Below are 19,907 nucleotides of genomic sequence, written 5' to 3'. Positions count from 1 at the left end.
GTATTTAAACGAGTAATTTATTTATGTAGTTAAAATGTAACTGATATGACGGTTATTTTCACTCGCTACTTTTTCTGTTTTTGTCAGAAAACAATTTCAACGGTCTATATACATAGTATAATAACCGAGGGAATTATTTATACAATACCATGCTTTTTGTGGTTAAAATAATCACCTTCGTCATTTTTATTTTCCATTTACTATATTTTTAATATTTGAATGCGATGTTTAAATGGCACAAAGTGCATCCGATATTAAATTATAATGTCGTTTTCGCTAATTTTGATTATTCGTTGATAAAATAAAGAAACGGTAGAAATGCAAGATATATTTCCACAATCAGGGCGAAACGAGCTTTCCAGCGATGTATTAATACGCACACTTCAATTCGATGGACGGTTTGAAAATAACCAGGAAGCAAAGTGACTGAAATGCGCGATATTTTCCCAGCCAGCCTCGAATATTTCTTCTCGCTGCAGCTGCGAGCGCGGATAAAATTACACGAAAAGGAAAATAAATGTGTAACGGTGATTTATAACGTACTAATTCGAATTCTTTATTGCCTTCGCCACTTTTAAATAATTAATAATAATATAAGTATTTCAATTTAAGAAAATATCTAACTTCTTTGCATTATAATATACAATATACATTTATTAGGTTGTCCCAAAAGTTTCTTTCGCTTTATTAATAAGTAATACATGCACAATAGTTTATGTTTTATGTAACATTACTGAATTGTGCACGATTCATTTTGGTCCATTACTGTTACAACATGAATATCTATGAAATTAGATTGTCTATTTATATAAATACGACCACATAAAATAATTGAGTGCAATTCGCGAAAGAAACTTTCGGGACAACCTAATAAATTCTCTAATGGAAGAAATACTAAGCTGCAAAATTTATAAATTTAAAGTTAGCTTTAGCTGATTTTATTTCAGAGCCATGTAATGTAGGTTAAATGGTCTTTGTTCTTTCTTTTTATGATTTGTACATGATGTAAACAAAAGTTCATCCTTGTATAAAAATTACAAGGAATAGATTATCGTAAAAAAGTTTCAAACACTTGGACCAGAATTTAATCGAGTTCGTAATATAATAAAATTAATGCTCGTAACCGGAAAACGTCTTATTAGAAGTAATAGCGTTGTCGTTGCGATTGCTGGGAATGTTTGCTTCCGAAAGCGAGGCAAGTTTGTTAAAACGGTAAGACTCGAGTTGTTTCGACAACTGTTTCCTGCACTGTTAACGAGGCTCGCAGGTTGTTTCCACTTAATGCAGAAAACTCGAACGTGATGCAAGGCTGAGTCGTTTAAAGTTTGAAAAATGTTTTCAATGACAACAGTCGAGGTTCAACGCAGGATTACGTTTACCTTACAATTAGTCGTGTTAGTTTTCTTGCCTTATCATGCAGAACATAATAATTATATAATTATTTATTCATGATTACAATCCAGTCTTCTCTGAAGACATGCATCATAAATAGGATTCATAAATGGTGACTCCATATTATTATTATATAATTATTTATTCATGATTACAATCCAGTCTTCTCTGAAGACATGCATCATAAATAGGATTCATAAATGGTGACTACATATTTGATGGGTGAATATATACAAATGTGTTGGAAAATTGGGCAGTAGTACCTGGAGGTCTTAATAATATTAATATTATTATAATAATATTAATAGTATTATAGATCATCGTCACATGTTCCGAAAGGTTAATATTCACTGCATTTATTTATAAAACTGTACTATAGTCGTATTCATACAGAAGACATTTTATTAGCTTCCTCGAGTGTTTTTCTAAGCGCTGTTTCTTCAAGTTTATAGTCGTGGAGATGAAGGATTTATATTGGGAAACGGCAGATTGCTAAGCTGTTCGCGAAAGTGGTAGTCAGTGGATTTCCTCCAACGTGTGGTGTTTTCCGATTAGTTTCCACTGTCTCGAGTCCTTCCTGCGGAAATTACTGTCCTTAGCAGAAGAATTACTGCTTCTGCGTAGAAAGTATCTACCCAAGTTTGGGTGACTGTCTGATGACAGTTTATGATTCATCCAAATTCAATACACTTACGATTTTCATCGAGCACCGTGTAAAATAGATTCATTACGTAATAAAATTTGAGATATTTCTTTGGGAATTTTAAAAGCATTGATTTAGGAAAGCTTCCTTGGTTTGAGCTCCGATAAGGCACATGTTTCTTTTCATTACAACGTTGTATTAAAATATATCTAGAATCTGTATCTTTTTTTAACTAGGTACGTAATAGATCGTAAATTGTAGTGGAATCTTCGAAAGAGACAAAATGAACGAATACTCCTTTCGTTTCAAACCGTTCAAACAATTTCTGCGACCTACATTACAACTGTTACATAAGAGCATAGGTATCATTATCAGTTCACACAAAGACTGCTTTCTGATACAGTATGCATTGTAGCACCGCTATCGATCGACATTCTATGTTGGAAAGTATTCCGATTCAAAAATTGCAACTTTGTATCAGTACAAATACAAAGGAAGGTGTCGAAGTCTGAATAAAACACTCTACCTCAGAGTTCTAATAATAATATTTTCCAGACAGACACGTTGAGTAACATCAGTTGAAGGTTCGACACATTAATCCGATAGAAATTCAATTTTAATTTGCTCTATTAATGTGAATACAATTTCTACCTTATGTGATTTAAATAGCAATCTTGTTTATTCCACTCTTCGCTTTCATCTGAAACAGTTTTGCATTACTAAACGAATAAAAAAAATGAAAAACACATGCTTCTCGAGCGAGGCCAGGAAATAGAGACAAAGCAAATTAAAATGCCAATTATAACATTGAAAAACAGCACCTGTGAGGCTTTATATTAATATTGCTATCGCACGGATAAAAATAATTGACTTTAAAATACCATTGATCCCTTCAGGCGCGTATCGTATGCCACACAAATGAATACACCCGTTTTAATAACAATGCAATCGCGAATTGCATTGAAAAATATTTAAACGTAGAGTGGCGCCAAATGGGTTAAGGGTCAAACACTGCAGAGTTTATTCAATGTTCGCGGTGTTCGTATCGTACATTTTCCGTTCAAGGTTATCCAAAGAACGTAACATTTTCCCGCGACACAAAAACGAATCGATTAGGCGGAAAGAACAGCCGCGACGGCGGGGGAGGAGGGAACAATGTAGGAATGCGATCAAATGCGCACCCTTATCAAGAGGTTCTCTCCTCATTTCGCGACGAGGTATTTCGAGAGATGACCTTAGGGAAAAATCGATGCCAGTCGCCGTATCTACACTTTTGTAGGACACGAAGCCAGTGAGTGATTCGGTACGTAGGAAGTGCCCCCTTCGTGTATTTCAATCTCCGTTCTCCACTTTTCACATAAATATACAGTACGAAGGCGGAACGTCGTCTTTAAATGTCCAATGCACGTAAAGGGACATGACACGGTTGAAGTTGTCAGGAATTAATAGAAAATTGGTGTAAAAAGATTGTTCATTAATAGATTATTCTATGCTGTTCTGTAATTTCAGTCTATTAGGATGGACTTCTGAAGAGGGCTGAGTTAAAATATATTAGGTTGTCCCAAAACTTTCTTTCGCTTTATTAATAAGTTATACATGCCCAATAGTTTATGTTTTATGTTACATTACTGGATTGTGCACGATTCATTTTGCTCCATTACTGTTACAACATGAATACCTATGAAATTAGATTGTCTATTTATATAAACACGAGCACATAAAATAATTGAGTGCTACTTCTAATATATAGAAGTTCCAATTTTATAAATGTCTGATTATACATGACATAGAAGAATTTCTTGTTGTTTTTCCTAGAAAAAAAGTATACGCTTATTTTTAATACATTTATTTTAACCTATGTGCTCAAAAATAAATTAAAATATAATTGATATAATTCAGAGACACCTACGATACGTATAAATAAAATACGAATAACGTCAGAACGTTAAGTTATAGTATTTAATTATAGTAATCGTATTATCTACATTTACATATGGAATACACACTCCAAAACGAAGCAAATAATGATCCTTGCAATTCACGCTGTCTACGTGAACTTATGCTTATAAATTTCATTTTTTGGTCCTCAAACATCGTAATTGAAAGTGATCACAGACTTGTGCGGCTCGCCGTGTGTGTACGGATGGATCATTCGTCGGAAAGAGATGATCCGGCGCATGCATAGTCAGCAGAGGCTCTCTCGAAAGCGAACACGTCGCTCGACCCCCTTTAAATCGTACAACTTTCGTCTGAATAATTTCTCCTTGCGTATTGAAAAGTTTTCACGTGTTCTCACTAGCGTTCACTCTCACAATTGTCGTCTTGAATCAATGATACTCGCCTTTTTCGAATCGCATTCGACTCCGATACGGCACACTTCCACGTACGCTGACAATGATACCCGCTTCGCATTCGATATGCACCTACTGAATAAATCAACGATTCACGGAGGATCTATAAGCTTATGGTAGTAGCTCCAATAGCGCGCGTGTGTGTCGTCGAATGGTGTACGTAGTTTCGTCGTGCAAAGTTTGATCTGTGGTTGGCGACAAATTACAGCGAATGGTCTTTTTTTTTTATTGATTCGATGGGATAGTGTAAATCAGGAAGCGATCGATATGGTAGGAGATGCATGTGTTGTTTGCGTGGACAAACGTGTTGGTCGAAGGAAAACCTGTGTCCTAACTATTCGAATCAATGATTAACCTTCTGACCTTTTGTAACGCATTTGTGTATATTTACTTGTGAAATATTTATTGTAAAGGCTACCTGGTATTACTCGCCAATTTTGCAACATATTTGTCTGTATTTATCCATAGAATATTTTATATAAACTCTCCCATATATTATTTTCTAATTTCATTTTTTCACTTTTGCTTGGAACTAACTTCTCAGCCAGCGCAATTTTCTAATATTTTTCTCAACTTGCGACTTTATTATTTAAACATCCATCTTCCGAGTGAGCCTTCCATCTAACAAGGCGCATGCCCATATATTTTACCGTTTCTTCACAGAGCATTTCACGGTCGTTTATCTTTACCAGCGACCACGGATCCCCTGCCAGTGTAAATGGTAACATGTGTGCATTTATATTTCGTTCACCTGGATTTGTCATTTATCTTTGCGGAATGCCATTATTGCGATGTCATCGGCGAAAGTGTAACCGTCATTATCTACACGGTGGTTGGTAGATCAGCTGTTGCGCGATTTGCGCACTCTTGATACGTTTTGTTACGTGCGTCCGTCTCTAATGTTGCTCGAATAGTTGCAGAGAGAAGTCTGGGATTTTGAATAGAGTATAATATCTGATAAGAAAAACTGTTTGCAGAATCTGTCATAAATAAATCTGCAATAACTAGATAATAATGTGTACATTATATGTTTATATATTTATTACTATACAATAAATTCGTAATGCATTTTTCGTTTTATCTTCATCGAGATATTATTAGTGGATCAGCCAGCCCATTTCTCACGAAAATCGTTAATAGTCGAATTTATCAGGTATCTGAAATCAATAGACTTATTGAAAAATATAATTATAGTAATCACAGGTGGCCTCACACCACTCGTGTCAAATTCCAAAACATACGATTACAGAAAAACCGTGTTCTCGTCGTAGTTATTCTAGATTACGGCCAACATCTGCTCACAACTGAATCCAATTGATTCAGGTCACTTTCGTAATTACAGTCAGATAACGAACGAGCACCACGAGCAATAAATGAGTAATGACACCCTGTTACCCAAGAATGATAAAATTCTTTCGTAGGAGTAACGATCCAAATAAAAAAACAAGCCGAACAACGCCCACCTCCGGCGACAGCAGGTATGCAAACCATGCAGATTTCTCGAGGAAAGGAAAGAGAGCGCAGCTATGCGTTCGTACGATAGAAACGCAATCTAGATTCGAGTGAACTGACAGAGTCGTACGTGCCTGGAATGTCAGGCCGCTTAGAAAGGCGTCAATGAATCGAATCAGGGTGAACGCACTCGGTGCTGATTTTCAGGTCGAAAGTCATGGTCATCCGCTGGGGGAAGGAATGCAACCTTTAAGTTCAATTCACTTTTGCAGTAATTAATCCATCCAATCATCGAGGAACGCGAGCTCTTTGAGTTAGAAACTTTGAAGGAATATTTATCTCTTCAATTTTCAAATCAATTTTGTACTGAATCAACATTCCGCTACTTCTGATTAGAATTTTCAGCCTCGAAAAGTGAGAACGCTAGTTTGTTAATGACTAACATAAAAAGGAGGTTATTAATTTTTGCGTCGCTTTACACCTGTTGTATGCCAACATAATCTTTGTATTAGCTTTAGTTAAGATAACTCTGTCTTCGTCTCATCCTCCGTCAAACTCCAGCAGCAAACATTCCAAATTTCTTCGTTCGATAACTGATGATTTCATCCTGTCTAGTCATTCCGGACCTCGACCTCGCTACCTCTCCTTTACCGACCACTAAACTTAAGATAATTCCTATCCTTCCATTTTCTATCTTTCCCGAACCTAATAAAGCCCACTACTTTTCCCTTTGAACTTAGAATTGTCGACGCGTCTACCTTTGTTAACTTCATTCAATTTCGTTCGACGTTGTACTTGTTTAATAATAATAAAGTAAGGAATCAAGCGGAATACAACACACCGTCGACTCTCATCGAACTTTTCTTTTAATGTGATTAGTGTACGAATAGAGTAGAGATCATTGGTTTCGTAATGATTAACACGCGGACAACGACAAAATGGGAAACTTATTTGTCGACGCTATCCATCGCGTGCATTGAAGGGGATCGTAAGTGCTCATAGTTAAGCACATTAAAGTCTTTTGTGTCTCTCCTGCTGGGCTGCTGACGCATCGGGGGTGGTGATGTGTGTATTCGTTGATAATTCGACGAAGGCGCATGACATTAAGTGCCTTGCAGACCCCCTGACGTTATCGAAAGCAAATTATTACGCGTTAAGGAAACACGATAAAAAGAGATAATGTATCGATCGATTTGACTTGACAAATATTAAGAATAATGGTGCTTTCTCTATCTCCCTGATCTTATAAATGAAAGCTTTTCCAAAAGGATATTTGATTGGATATTGAAATCATCGCGAGCCAAGCTAGGATATTGAAACTTTGGAAATTAATATTTATAATAATACTTGAACAATATTTCAATTGGCAGATATAGGAACAGATTTCAAAAGAAGAATTTACAGTGGCTGTAGAAATTTATTCGTACACCGATCAATTTTCCAACAAACTTTTGTGTGAAATTGTAGTCCCTTAACTTCCTTTTTTATAATCAATGATATTTTACATATTCTCGGAAGTCTCTAAGATAGGTATAGTCCAAACAACATTTCCTAGTTAATATATTTTGTGAAATTAACAAAAAAAAATGTAAAAAGTAGGTAAAAGTATAGAAGCAATAAGTATTTGTACGATTCTTACACATTAGTTTATTGCTCCGTGCGAATTAGAAAACATCAAATTTCCAGTAAAGTACTTTTAAACAATTGTGCGAATACTTATTGCTTCAACATTTTTATCGATCAATTGTTTTTTTCTTGTTAATTACGCAACTTGCATAAATAGCTATTTTTTCTTGTAATCTATCTATTCTAGAGATTTCCTAGAACATGTAGAATGTCATTGTTTATAGAAAAACAAGTTAATAAATTACAATTTTACACAGTTTTTTTTGGATATTGATCGGTGTACGAATACTTTCTACACCCACTGTATGTATTCCTCTTGCAAATAAATTTGAGAATAGAGAATAATGAGACACCGATTGAAAAATTTTAATTACGTGGCCAAGAACTGGTGAAGAATGTCTTAGATGATGAAGCAGGGTGGAACGATTGATAAAATTCCGCTAATTAGGTAGATTGACCTGTCGCGTGAATGAAAATCGATAACACGTGATGTCACACATGGCACAGCTGCATTGACAAAGCCTTGCGCGATGTGTCCTCGATACGTTTCCATTATTCGCAGGGTTTCGTGTTCCAAATTGGGCGTGAACAAAGCACTATATAACGAGAATCACTGGAAAGACGATTAAAATGCTAAATTGTTAACGAGATTACGCGTCACGTCATCTGTAATCACATGTCATTGCGTTTATGAAAGGTTTTCCAAAAGGGACTTTAGAATTTTATTCTTTAATACAACGCAAGTAATATGGAACATACTCTAATTTGTATTTCAAGTAAATTGCAATTGAATGTGAAAAATGATATTTAAATCTTTGAAGCACACGATTAAAAAATAAAAATAAAATTCCAATTCAAAATTCAATTCAATTCACTTATGGTACTTTCAGCGTTAGTTCATAGTATTGTCACGTGAATGAAAATTTTTAAATAAATAAAGCTAATATACATATTAAAGCTTAGCAAAAGATGGAGTAGTTTTTAACCTACCTAACTTCAAAGAGTTAGGTGTCCACCAGGAGCTTGATATTGATTTATTCGAACAGGTAATTCAGCAAATAATAGAGGTTGGACCAAAAGTCACAAGCAGGTTCCAAAAGCTAATAAATTCGCAGGAATTATCGAGGACCCTTGGCGAAATAATTACGGAGCAGTTCAGTATCGCGCTGTTGGGCAAAACTTGTAGAATTTTACTTTTGAAACTCGTTAATCTCTATAATCCCTTTTAGGAGAGATTTTCGGTGTTCTAATTGTGATACGTACAGGTGATCGACCATCGCGATTATCGGATGTAGCGTTATCGATTTATTTTTCTGGTTATCGGATTCTTGGATTATTGGACGCTCGATTATTTTCTTTTGGGCTGTTCAAAGAAAAGAGCGTAGAACGATAAGTTATCGACTGTCTGGGGCTCTGCGAACCAATATTCGAGTATAAATACTGACTTTAGGGTAAATCAAGTAAAGCAAGATGAAGAAATAAGAATTTATTTCCTCCTTACGTTCGATAAACGATTTCATCAAATAAATACACGTTGTTTGGTCACAAGCATTAAAAAAGACATGAAATTAAATTTAAAGAATTGCAGTTCTTCCATGGAAAATAAAAGGGACATACTTCTCGATGCCTTTGGAAATCGCTTTGGTCATTAAATAAAATCACAGTGTTTTATAATGTATGAGCCACTGATTATTTCTACTGATTGCGACACAAACGTTGGGGGATCTATGCAACCTCGTAGCGCTCCCGTAATCCAGATGTTGTAAATGTAGTAAGCGCATACGGAATCGATTATGCAATACGTGCGGTATGGGAAGTTGAACTGTAGATATCAGCTGATGTCGGCCCCGATTTTGAGATTCCAATCTCGGTATTCCGTATGGATGATCTAGTTCTGGCCGGAATGTTACAGTTTGAACAATTTTTATCTCGATTACAAAACGAAATTCACGAATACAAATGGCTGGAACGAATGCAAATTTTATTTAGAATTTCCTAGCTATATTCTTTCTTAAATGAAAGACATTGTGTAGAATGTTAATTAAAAATTGTTGAAAAAATCCGCATTGGCCCAGAATTAAAGTGAGATCGAGTGAAAAGTTCGCTCGTTTCCCAGAAGCACATTTCCAACGGTTAGGAAAGAAAGATGATTAAAGAAGGGAACGACAAAAATAACTGGATTAAATTGCTGGGCGTGACGTGAGCAACGTCTGGGGTGTCTTAATTGCGTTCATAAACGTTTTAGACGGGTCGTTGATGCTAACTCACAGTTAGTTGGATGATTTTATCACACTCGTGAGACCCTTGGTCCCTTTACAGAAGGAACCATTGTGAAGGTCCGTCTGGTTACTTGAGAGACTTCTATAGAGCCGTTCAAAATAATTCCAGATGCTGCAATAATAAAATAGCCGTTCGTTTATATTAGGTCGACCTAAACGTTCGTGCCATTTATACTTCTATTTCTCAAATTAATATGTGAAACATACTCTTAAGTGTCACAAGAAAAGATAATCTGTCTCGTTTCACAATAGTTTCTCACCTCTCTCAGATAGTCATTATACCGTTACTAAAAAATTTCTGTGGTTTTTTATTAAATTTCGACACAGTCTTTGGCACGAACTTATGGAACGACCTAATATTATAATGGGAACAAACAGTGGATTGAACTTGTTTCTTTCAAAATTTTAGCATTGATGTCTATTTTTAAGATTATTTTTTAATTGTGAATATTAGTTACTGAATACTGAAATTACTAAAAGGAGATTGTATAGATTTTATTTCCCATTCAGTTTGAACTTGTAACTTTTTTTAACTTTGAAATATTAAAATCAATAGAAAGAGGTGACGTAAGCTTCATTTAATTTACATCGCTCTCCTGATATAGAAATATTATTTCTTCGGGTGACCGTAGCAATTTGATCGACAGTTATCAATAGCTTACTTTCGTTTCGTCCGAAGTGATTGAACGAAATATAGAACACCTCCCCGCGACAATGGAGGTAAAACTATCTCTTCTATCAGATACAATACAACGCAATCAGTGATAAAATCATGTTTCCGCACCACATGCGACGAACAAACGAAGCAATTCCGGTTATCGAAACAAAAACCAGCGTTTTGCTCTAAAACGTATAGTCTATGTATATCTATGTTAACGAAGCAATTTTAAATTTGTTCAATGACTGCTATCCACTCTCTATCCTTATCCAGAGGACGCAACTTACCCCTGCAAACCTCAGTTAATATCAACCACGAAGAACCGAGCCTGAAAATCTCAAGTATCTTGAAATTCACAAGATTTATTATTTTCTCGCCTGAGGGGACATTCGAGCGCGAAGGGTCAAGTAGGTCGATCGATCGACTTATGTAAGAAGAGGAACTGACGCCTCTGGAACCATCAGTTACATCGAACACCGTGTATTACACGCTTGTCAGGGTCGATCGGACCACTGGGACGTCTCGAAGGCCCCACGTGCTCATTTAGGTCTCTAAACTCTCTGCCAACAACCAGAGACCCCCCCTGGTCTCTCGAGAACCGGTCCTGACTCCTACCTGTGCCGATTTACCGATACCAACCTGTGCATAAATACGCCTAATGTGTCGCGCATACGCTCTGTCTCTTGTTCGCCATCCCCGAACATCCTCCTCGTCACACCTGGGGGACTCTCGTGAGAATTAGGCGATCGACCGATGCTGTCAATTCACCTGTTCTTCGCCTTTTTTTATTAAAATTGTGATTTGAATTTGAAACAGGTGTGGAGGGAATTTTATTTGAATAGCAGGTGTCAAATTGTACGATTACACAGCACTAGGTTTGATTAATGTTAATGGCTATGGTTTTAAAAATTTCGAGACGTCCCTGCAATTAGTGTCCGATTTGGAGTGACCCTTTTCCATTTGGATGAGCGCTAGAAACTGCAGCAACTATGTTAATACGCTCGATTCATGAAGTATCCTTGGCTGTTTTAGGTTTTTATGTCATGGCAGCCGTCACTCAAGGATTCCAAACTGTGCATCGCGTCTATTTGTCCACAGTTTCCACTGTTATCCGAACCAAAAGGTTCTCCAAAAGGAGCCTCAAGATTTCCTTTTTTAATTCATTTTTATTTCAAATGAAAGTACTCCACCGCTACTCTGACAAAGCGCATTCTATTTTTTTCAAAAGCCTTTACTGAAAATACGTAACGTCTCGCGTTCGTTTTCACTCATTTTGTATTTATTTACGACGTAATTTCAAGTGGATATTCGTCGACAAACTTTGAAAAACTTTCTGGATCGTAAATTGTGCCCTTTTGGGCAACGTTTCTAACGTTTCACGAGCGTTCCAGCTGCACAGATCTGGTTCCGTGAATTACTGTTACCGTACGGTAAAAGCAACCTTATATGTTTCAGTTTCCATTTCGCTCTCGATTTTCTGTCTGATGTTATCTCCTGTATCGGAATGAGAACGACGCGGTGCAGAACGCACGTTGAAACGGACGACAACCAGAAGTCTCACTTCCCTTTTATCGCGTTCGCGAACCGCCGAGAACAGACTTGACACCGTTATCTAGGCGTTTAGTTTCGTAAATTGATTCCTTTTTACTCTTCCACCTATCAAGAGAGATAGGACCTTTTATACGAATAATTCCGAGAACATTTCTGCACGTAGAAACACGTCGTAAGGTTTCTAGATTTTTTTTCTATTTTATTTACTTTTTCCAAAGAATTTTGGAACACCTTCCGTACGCGCGGTACAAGTATAGCACAAATTGTGCTGCACCCAGTGTATTCTTGTTTCATTATCACGAACGTTTCCACGTAACAGCAGACATATACGGCGGAACGTTTCTCAATACCGATTGTCACAAAGAGCCGAGCCAATTACCTTCCCAAGGACTTTTGCGAGCAAACTTTTGATACACTCGATACAGTCCGACGAAACTTTTCAACTACCGCGTCTAGAGCACACGTTCTGTATCATATCGAGTTTTCCCGCTGTTGGATAAAGGTTAACGTGCACAAACATAATCCTACCAGGTCAAACCACAAGCCACTGGCGATTCATATTAGTCTTCTATACCAGTGGTCGACAAGGGAATATAGTATTAAAAATAGTGAGTTAAATTAAGCAAGACAGTTAAATTTAGTCATTTTCATTGATAATTAAAATTAATTGAAATCGTTTCCTTCACTGGTAGGTAGCATCGGTTAACTTTCTTCATTGTTATGGAAAATCATCGTATCAATAATTTGTAAGTTTAACGCGTTTACTGCCAAGCTAAAACTCGTGAAAATTTCTATAAAACTCAAATTTTCTCACGAGACTAGATTAGATAATTTAACATTTGTCGCGGTATTTAATTTCTCGACGTTATCAAGTACACGAAACTTATACAGATTTATTTTCGTTATCGTCTTACCTTTGGAATTAATCTGTTTAGTTCATTGATGGAAAGTCCTGTCACCCATTTCTGGCTGACGCGGCGACCAACGTGTTAAAAGAGTGGCAATTTATTTTCTAATATATATAGACTTACTGTTCAATGTTTTCCGTTCATATATTTGACTTTGTAATTTTCCATTGTTATTTCACATTATTATTTCTCAATATTTTGCATGCCTGAAGAGAGACACCATCTTAACCAAACTAACCGGAATCCTCAAGAGCAGTGTCTCATAAAATTTGAAATGAAATACACGTTAAGTTACGTGATAGAGAATATTTCCGAGCAGAAGTTGAAACGTCCTTTCTTATTCCGTCCAGCTACTGCCGCATTTTCCTTTTCTTCCGAAAAAGGAAAACGCATTAATTCATGTTCCAACTCGGAGTGCCATTATGATCCTGGCCTCCGGCAAAGAACGGCTCCTCCTAGTAACGAGTAAACGCTTCGTTGATCTCAATTAAAAGCACGACGTGGCTTAACTCTTCGCGGTCGTGTTTCCCTTAGGCATGGTAGACATTCTGGAATTATTTTTAGGAAGCGCGAGTTTTATCAATTATTACCCGAATAACGAATAAATTATACTCAAACGAGTTTGCTTACGCTGTGTGGATATTACGGCACAGCCTTCATTATGCGAACACCCGTTACGTGAACATTCTGTTAAATGATCCATATAGTTCCTATTATAGTACTATATGTACACAAACATGCAAGTGTTTACATATTTTCTTCTGTGGGATAAAATGCCCTCGCTATGATTCAATAAACAAATTTACGTAATACGTGAAAGGGATAATTAAAGGAAAATGTGATGTGATTATGAAACTTAAAGTATGCTACTAGAAAATGTACCATTAACAATTTCATGCTTTAATTTTGAAATGAATATTGAATGTACGTGTAACACTCAAATTGTGTTTAAGACAATTCAATAGAATTTTAATAGAATTATCATTGCACTTAACGGAATACTCCAGCATGTTTCAGTTAATAAATTGTTTGTTTCTTCAACGTACGACGACATCGCGCAAGATCGCTGCAAAACACTATCGTATTGAGTCGTCAACGCCTACTTCGTTTTAGCTGTCGATATCACGTATGCATTTGCTACAATATAAAACGCGCCAGTAAAATATCTTCGGTGTGATAGTAACCTAAATATCACTAAGTATACACTAAATATCTATAAATGACTGTACAGGACAAATATTTATAGGAACTCACTGTATTACCTTGACATTACTGAAGCCAAGTATAAAATTATTTATTATCACGCGCTATAAATAAATACAGAATCTGTTTAATTTATCCAAGAGCGATAGAAATAATACTAAGGAATATTATCTAGCAATTTGAATATATTCTGACATATAAAAATTGTTGTAACATTGAACCGATGACTTATTCTTCGCGTTATTATTCCGGGTATCTATGCAAACGAACGTTATCGCCATAAAGTGCATGCATGAATAAAGATACCACGGGTTGACCATAGTTATTTCACATAATATTTCTTCAAGCGCCGAGGATGTCCTTTCAGCGCTGGAAATGTAAAGGAATTCGCGTAAAATCATCTTCCATTTACCCTGTCCTACATACTGCAGTTTTTGTAAGAAAATAATAAATGCAGTCTCTCGTAACGTTGGAAACACGCATCAATTCGAATCGGTTCAAGAGTACTTATTGTTTCGAATTGTAACAAATCTGCAAACAAAAGTTGATTTATTTTTCAAACGAAACATTAGGTTTTAATTTGCTTGTTCTGAATCAGTGGATCTGCTGAGAGACAGCATTTATTATTTATACCTATTTTATTATTTAGACCTCCTCGAGTTACATAAAAAAAAAATACCTATGAAAATACAGAAGTAAAATAAACACGGATATTAATTTTCACAAAAGCCATACAAATGGAACGAGAAGAAAAAAATAATTAAATTCGATTCTCGCAATAAAATGGTGATTTTAAAATTATTTTTCATGAAAAGTAAATCCACCACGGCGTCCAAGTACAAAAAAATGTTGCGCAAAGTTCCTTTTTCAGCCCGAAGAAATCACTTTCCAGGTGTATCACTTTCGCACCAAAGACAAAGTTCGCTTTGATGTCGCAAAATAAAGTAGTGAACCACCTCTGTGCATGTTTCGCTACACGGTGTGACGAACTCGTCGCTACACACACGATATTTATAGAGATTAAAACAATATGCGTGCTGCGCCGCGTTATTAATAGCGTTCTTCTTTCTCCTTCCGCGCTGCCAATTGTACGGAAAAAGCATAACTTATGCTGTTCACGTAGCGGTTGCTATTGATGCTCGAGAGGCTTGCATATAAACTCGTAAACAAACTCGAGCTCTAAAGGGTTCTCCAAAGGGGAATGATTTTGCTTTTTAAAAATATATTTGCAGGGCTCTGGTAGTTTCGATGTAGAATCGACATTTTTCATCCCTCTTCGCGTTATTTATTTCTGTACATGAATTATCAGTTTAAAAATCTGAACAAATTCTCTGATATAGATCTCCTTATCCTAAACGTCTTAAATTTTTTTCAAAATTCTTCATTAAATAGTATGAGAGATACAGGTCGAACCCTGGTACATAATTATTTCATTGAATCATCAACTGATCCATCACGAGTCGAATTTAATTTAATCTCCCTTATCTAGTCCCACATATCCTTTTACTTAAAATAACTAAACATTCTGTGCCCCATCGGCACTAAAAATCCCAAAAGCTTCTTTCGAAAATCCTCCTACAATCGGTAGAAAAAGGAATCATTAAAATTTGCAACTCCCACTTTGGTTTCCTTCAGAGTCTACTACCACATGGAGTCTTAACGCTCACGCTACTACAGTATTCTAGTCCCGCGAAAAATAGCAGACATGTTTCGCGTAGCGACGCAAAGAGTATTAATATCGGCGTTTATGCCACGCACCGAGACAAGTGCGCGCAAGCGCGTAATTTGCACTCGTCATTCGAACGGAGTACATCCTCATTAAGGAGATCAGACCGAGTTTGCATGCATTACCTATGCGAACATCGCGGACACCGTGCCTCGACTCCGAGACGCCCCCGAATGCTTCGTCTTTCGTCGAACAATAAACTCCCGAAAATAAATGATACATACGCGATGAAATTACGCGACGTATTTGGAGCGGGGAAGCCTCCCGTTCGCCTCTTTTTCAGCGAGCTCGTGCGAAACAGTTAGCTTATGTTCAATCGCTGGAACCAAGGTAATGGCGATGGAGAGGTGCGGCGAACAGATGGTGGCTGAGGTGGATGATTCTGAGGTAATCTCTGTGGTCTTTGGGATCTTTTTTACATATTACAGATGAGTTCTTGCGGATCACCCTTGAAACTTATATACGCAACTCGTAGACACTGCTAAATTTCTGGAAAAACGATTTATGTTAGTGGTAACTAAACTCCGGATCTTTACGCAAAACTAAATCATTGCAAATGTACCTACAAAAATTGAACTTAAATAGAAATTTATACATCTTACAGATGATTTCTTGCAGATCACCCTTGAAACTTATATACGCAACTCGTAGACACTGCTAAATTTCGGAAAAACGATTTATGTTAGTGGTAACTAGACTCCGGATCTTTACGCAAAACTAAATCATTGCAAATGTACCTATAAAAATTGTACTTAAATAGGAATTTATTTTACTCTGTAAATATTGTATTTCTTGCACAGTCAAATTTCGTATAAATGCATTTAGGTGTGGTCCATTCCGTCACTTCAGATTCATCGCTACTTTATCATTATGGACTGGAGCGCATCGTACAGCGATAAAGTAGGATCAGTATTGGCATTCTCGATTGCTGACAATTACTTGGAATTCGCGCATCATTGTCGAGTATCCATCGCGGTGTTGAACTCTCGCCGAGAGTTCGTTAACCGTGGATACACGAAGGGAAAATCTATGTAAAGATTATACACACAAGCGGTCCTCCTTACCATGTGCAATATAATCATCGTCAGATTTATAACAGGATTGAACACAAATACGGCCTCTCGACCCATCAACCTCTGCTCGTCGAGGAAGCCAATCCCCTTTGTATGCTCCATCGGTAGCTTAATCAATAGAGACACGAAACATAACCCGGTTTTCACTTGTCGTATTTACTCGTAGATTTATCGTGCTCGATTATGGATAACAAGACCGAACGATTTTTCGTTTCGCGCGGTTCGTTGATTGAGCTGATAGGAATACGAACGAAATTTGGTGGTTTTATTTATTATAGTTTATCTGGGCTCTTTTATTGAAAATTGAAAAGGTACACTTTAGACCTCTACAAATGCTTATCGAAGGATCCAGTGAAGAATCTTATTATTTTATTTGAGTGAATTTTTATTTTGAGTAGAAAATAAATAATTCTAAACAGGAATATATAAAAATATATTAGAAATTTCTATTTTAAGGCAATTATGTAATCACCCTCGTTATCAACAGCCCTTTGCCATCTAGTGTGCAAACTTTCAATTCAAAGTCAATAAAAATCAATGATAAATAAGTATCGAGATTCGCAGAACGACATTACTTTCGTTAAGTATATATATATATATATTTAAGTATATATTTCCTTAAGTTATATATATATATATATATATATATATATATATATATATATATATAATAATGCGTATATATTATATAATATATTATACGTATATAATGTAACAGTGCATTATACGTAAGTAAATACTTGTAGATGTTTATATGCTCGTAAGGGGCAAGGCGCAGTTTTATTTTGCTAAACATAAGTTTCCACTGATTGGATAAATTGCGTTAATAAACGCAACCGAAGGCATTTCAGATGCGCAGGAAGAAAACGCGGAAGTACTTCTGTGTAAAACAAGCTTCCTAACTGCTTATGGTAACGAATTTACGTGGCTTCGGATAAACTGACCAACATGGTCCGTATTATGGCATCTACAGCGTCTCGCGTATGCGCGAGTTTGATTGAGCTTCGGTGGCATTTCACCGCGTTACGCAACAGTAATAATTATTACTTTTGTTGAATTTACCAATGGGCTCTGTCAGCGAAACTGAATTTTGTTATTGGTAACGCAGCTACACCTCTCTCTTGTTATCTTTCGTTAACTACTCTACCAAATATACATGTCGGTGTACATTTACAATTATATTAGGTTGCCCTAAAAGTTTCTTTCGTACGTTACATTCAATTATTTTCTGTGACAGTGTTTATATAAATGGATAATCTAATTTCTTAGACATTGATCCTGTAACAGTAATGGAGCGAAATGAATTGTACACAATTTTGTAATGTAACATAAAACATAAAATATTGTGTATGCATTAATTATTAATAAAAGGAAAGAAACTTTTCGTACAACCTAATATTTATAATTGTCACTATAGCTTATAATTATTTTTATTTCACATATTTTACTCGATAAAATAAGTTTGATTAATAAAGCCCTCGCTTTCTCAAATTGTATATTGTAAGATCATTTGGGCGCACTATTTGTTTAATTTTAAACGATACAATTGTTGACGCAAGTTTGTTGTTGCGTTTCCTTGCAAGATACCACGTATTTCCTCCAGAATGGTATAGGTATCGGTGAGTCGTACTCGAAAAATCCTCAGCCTTGACCAATTTGCGATACGCGCACGTACATACGTAGACGACTTTGCACGTGAACGTCAGCATAATTAGCACCACAAGTAAATATGTTTTTTATGACGGCTGAGTCGCGGTTACGCAAGTTCTTCTGTTCTCCATCGATTAGCGGTCAAACCGTGCGGCAACCTTCGTGAGCTCCGCCATCTTGGTTCCGCTCGTGTCACATCAAAGGTCCATTGATTTGTCATCTTTCCTCGCCCATAAATAGTTCATTGTTTCATGATAATTGCGCACTTTGCTGCCTTAAACGTTGCAATCTTTTTTTTTTAAAGAAAATTACTGTTATTTTTATGCAACGTTAACTTTTTTGCTAGATAGTCTCGCCAGGGACTGTATCGTCCATTAAAAACTTTTAGATAGCTAATTTTTCATTGGAAGTTTTTCTTCGTCTCTGCTGTGATGTTTTACAACATTTCGTGTATCTGAGACACCCCTGTCGTCCTAGGCATCAGTTACCCTGGCCAATAAAGCAATTACTATAATTTCCATTTATTGTAGGAACCAGTAGCACTAATCGCGACATCTATTGTTACTTTTTTATGCTATTATGTGTATTGCAAACTCGACAACTTCGAGGTTCTGCGTGCTCAGTTGTGTTCTGAGCTCCGAGAGTCGTATTGTCGTGAAATAAACTGTTGTAAAATGTTCCACAAATAGAACCTAACATTTACAATCATACAAGATCCCTTCCAGGGACTATATTGTCCATTAAAAATGTCTGAATCGCTAATTTTGCGATACGAATTTCTCTTCTTGTTTTATTTCACACGGTTTTGTATATCCGAGACACCCTTGTTGTCCTAAACCGTTTCGGTTTACCACCACTGTAAGATCCCTTCCAGCAAGTTGTACATATTGCGTCTGGGTGACCCGCGGCATGACCGGTGGGTTCTGGAGCGAGAGCAAGAACGTTCGTCAGTTCAGCTTCGACCGCGGTACCGTGCGGGTACGCGTCGACCGCGTCCGCTCCGAACGTTATTTATAAATCTGTGTTCGCGGATTCGTGTGTCCCGACTCGCTCGCCTTTTTCTGCCAACCGGACACCACGCGTGTGATTCAGTGCCGGCAGTGATATATATATCCAGTGTTTCAACCTCCCGTGAATTAAGAAAAACATTCTGTTCAACGAGGGTCGTTACTCAACCATGCCATTTTGCCAAGGTAAAGATCCAGCGTTACCACCTCGTGATTTCACTCGTCGATTACGTGTACGTTCGCGTATTATTATCCGCGTAATAGCTATCGCAGTGAACTCGATTCAAACCTGAATCGTGATAGTAAAAATGGGCCAATCGTATACGCTTTTATTGTTTTGGGAGGGAGAATGTACAGAGTGTTTTCAAATATGTCGAAATATTATATA

The 19,907-nt window shown here is 36.7% G+C and overlaps 1 protein-coding gene across 6 annotated transcripts in view; it reads left to right on the top strand.

Annotated features, from left to right (window-relative positions):
• LOC128873564 (protein kinase C and casein kinase substrate in neurons protein 1) overlaps positions 1-19,907 on the top strand; it is a 70,922-nt gene that overhangs the window by 19,424 nt on the left and 31,591 nt on the right. Inside the window, exon 1 of one of the 6 annotated variants that reach the window (XM_054117327.1) lies at positions 19,457-19,705. The exons of the other annotated variants lie outside the window; for them this stretch is intronic. The gene's annotated coding sequence lies outside the window, so the exon portion shown is untranslated. Of the gene's footprint in view, positions 1-19,456; positions 19,706-19,907 lie in introns of those variants that run through there. 6 annotated transcript variants of the gene reach the window in all.

The sequence above is a fragment of the Hylaeus volcanicus genome, chromosome 1 (assembly GCF_026283585.1).
Source record: "Hylaeus volcanicus isolate JK05 chromosome 1, UHH_iyHylVolc1.0_haploid, whole genome shotgun sequence".
NCBI lineage: Eukaryota > Metazoa > Arthropoda > Insecta > Hymenoptera > Colletidae > Hylaeus > Hylaeus volcanicus.
Note: the sequence above shows the minus strand (reverse complement) of the source record. Positions and strands in the feature narration are given on the sequence as shown.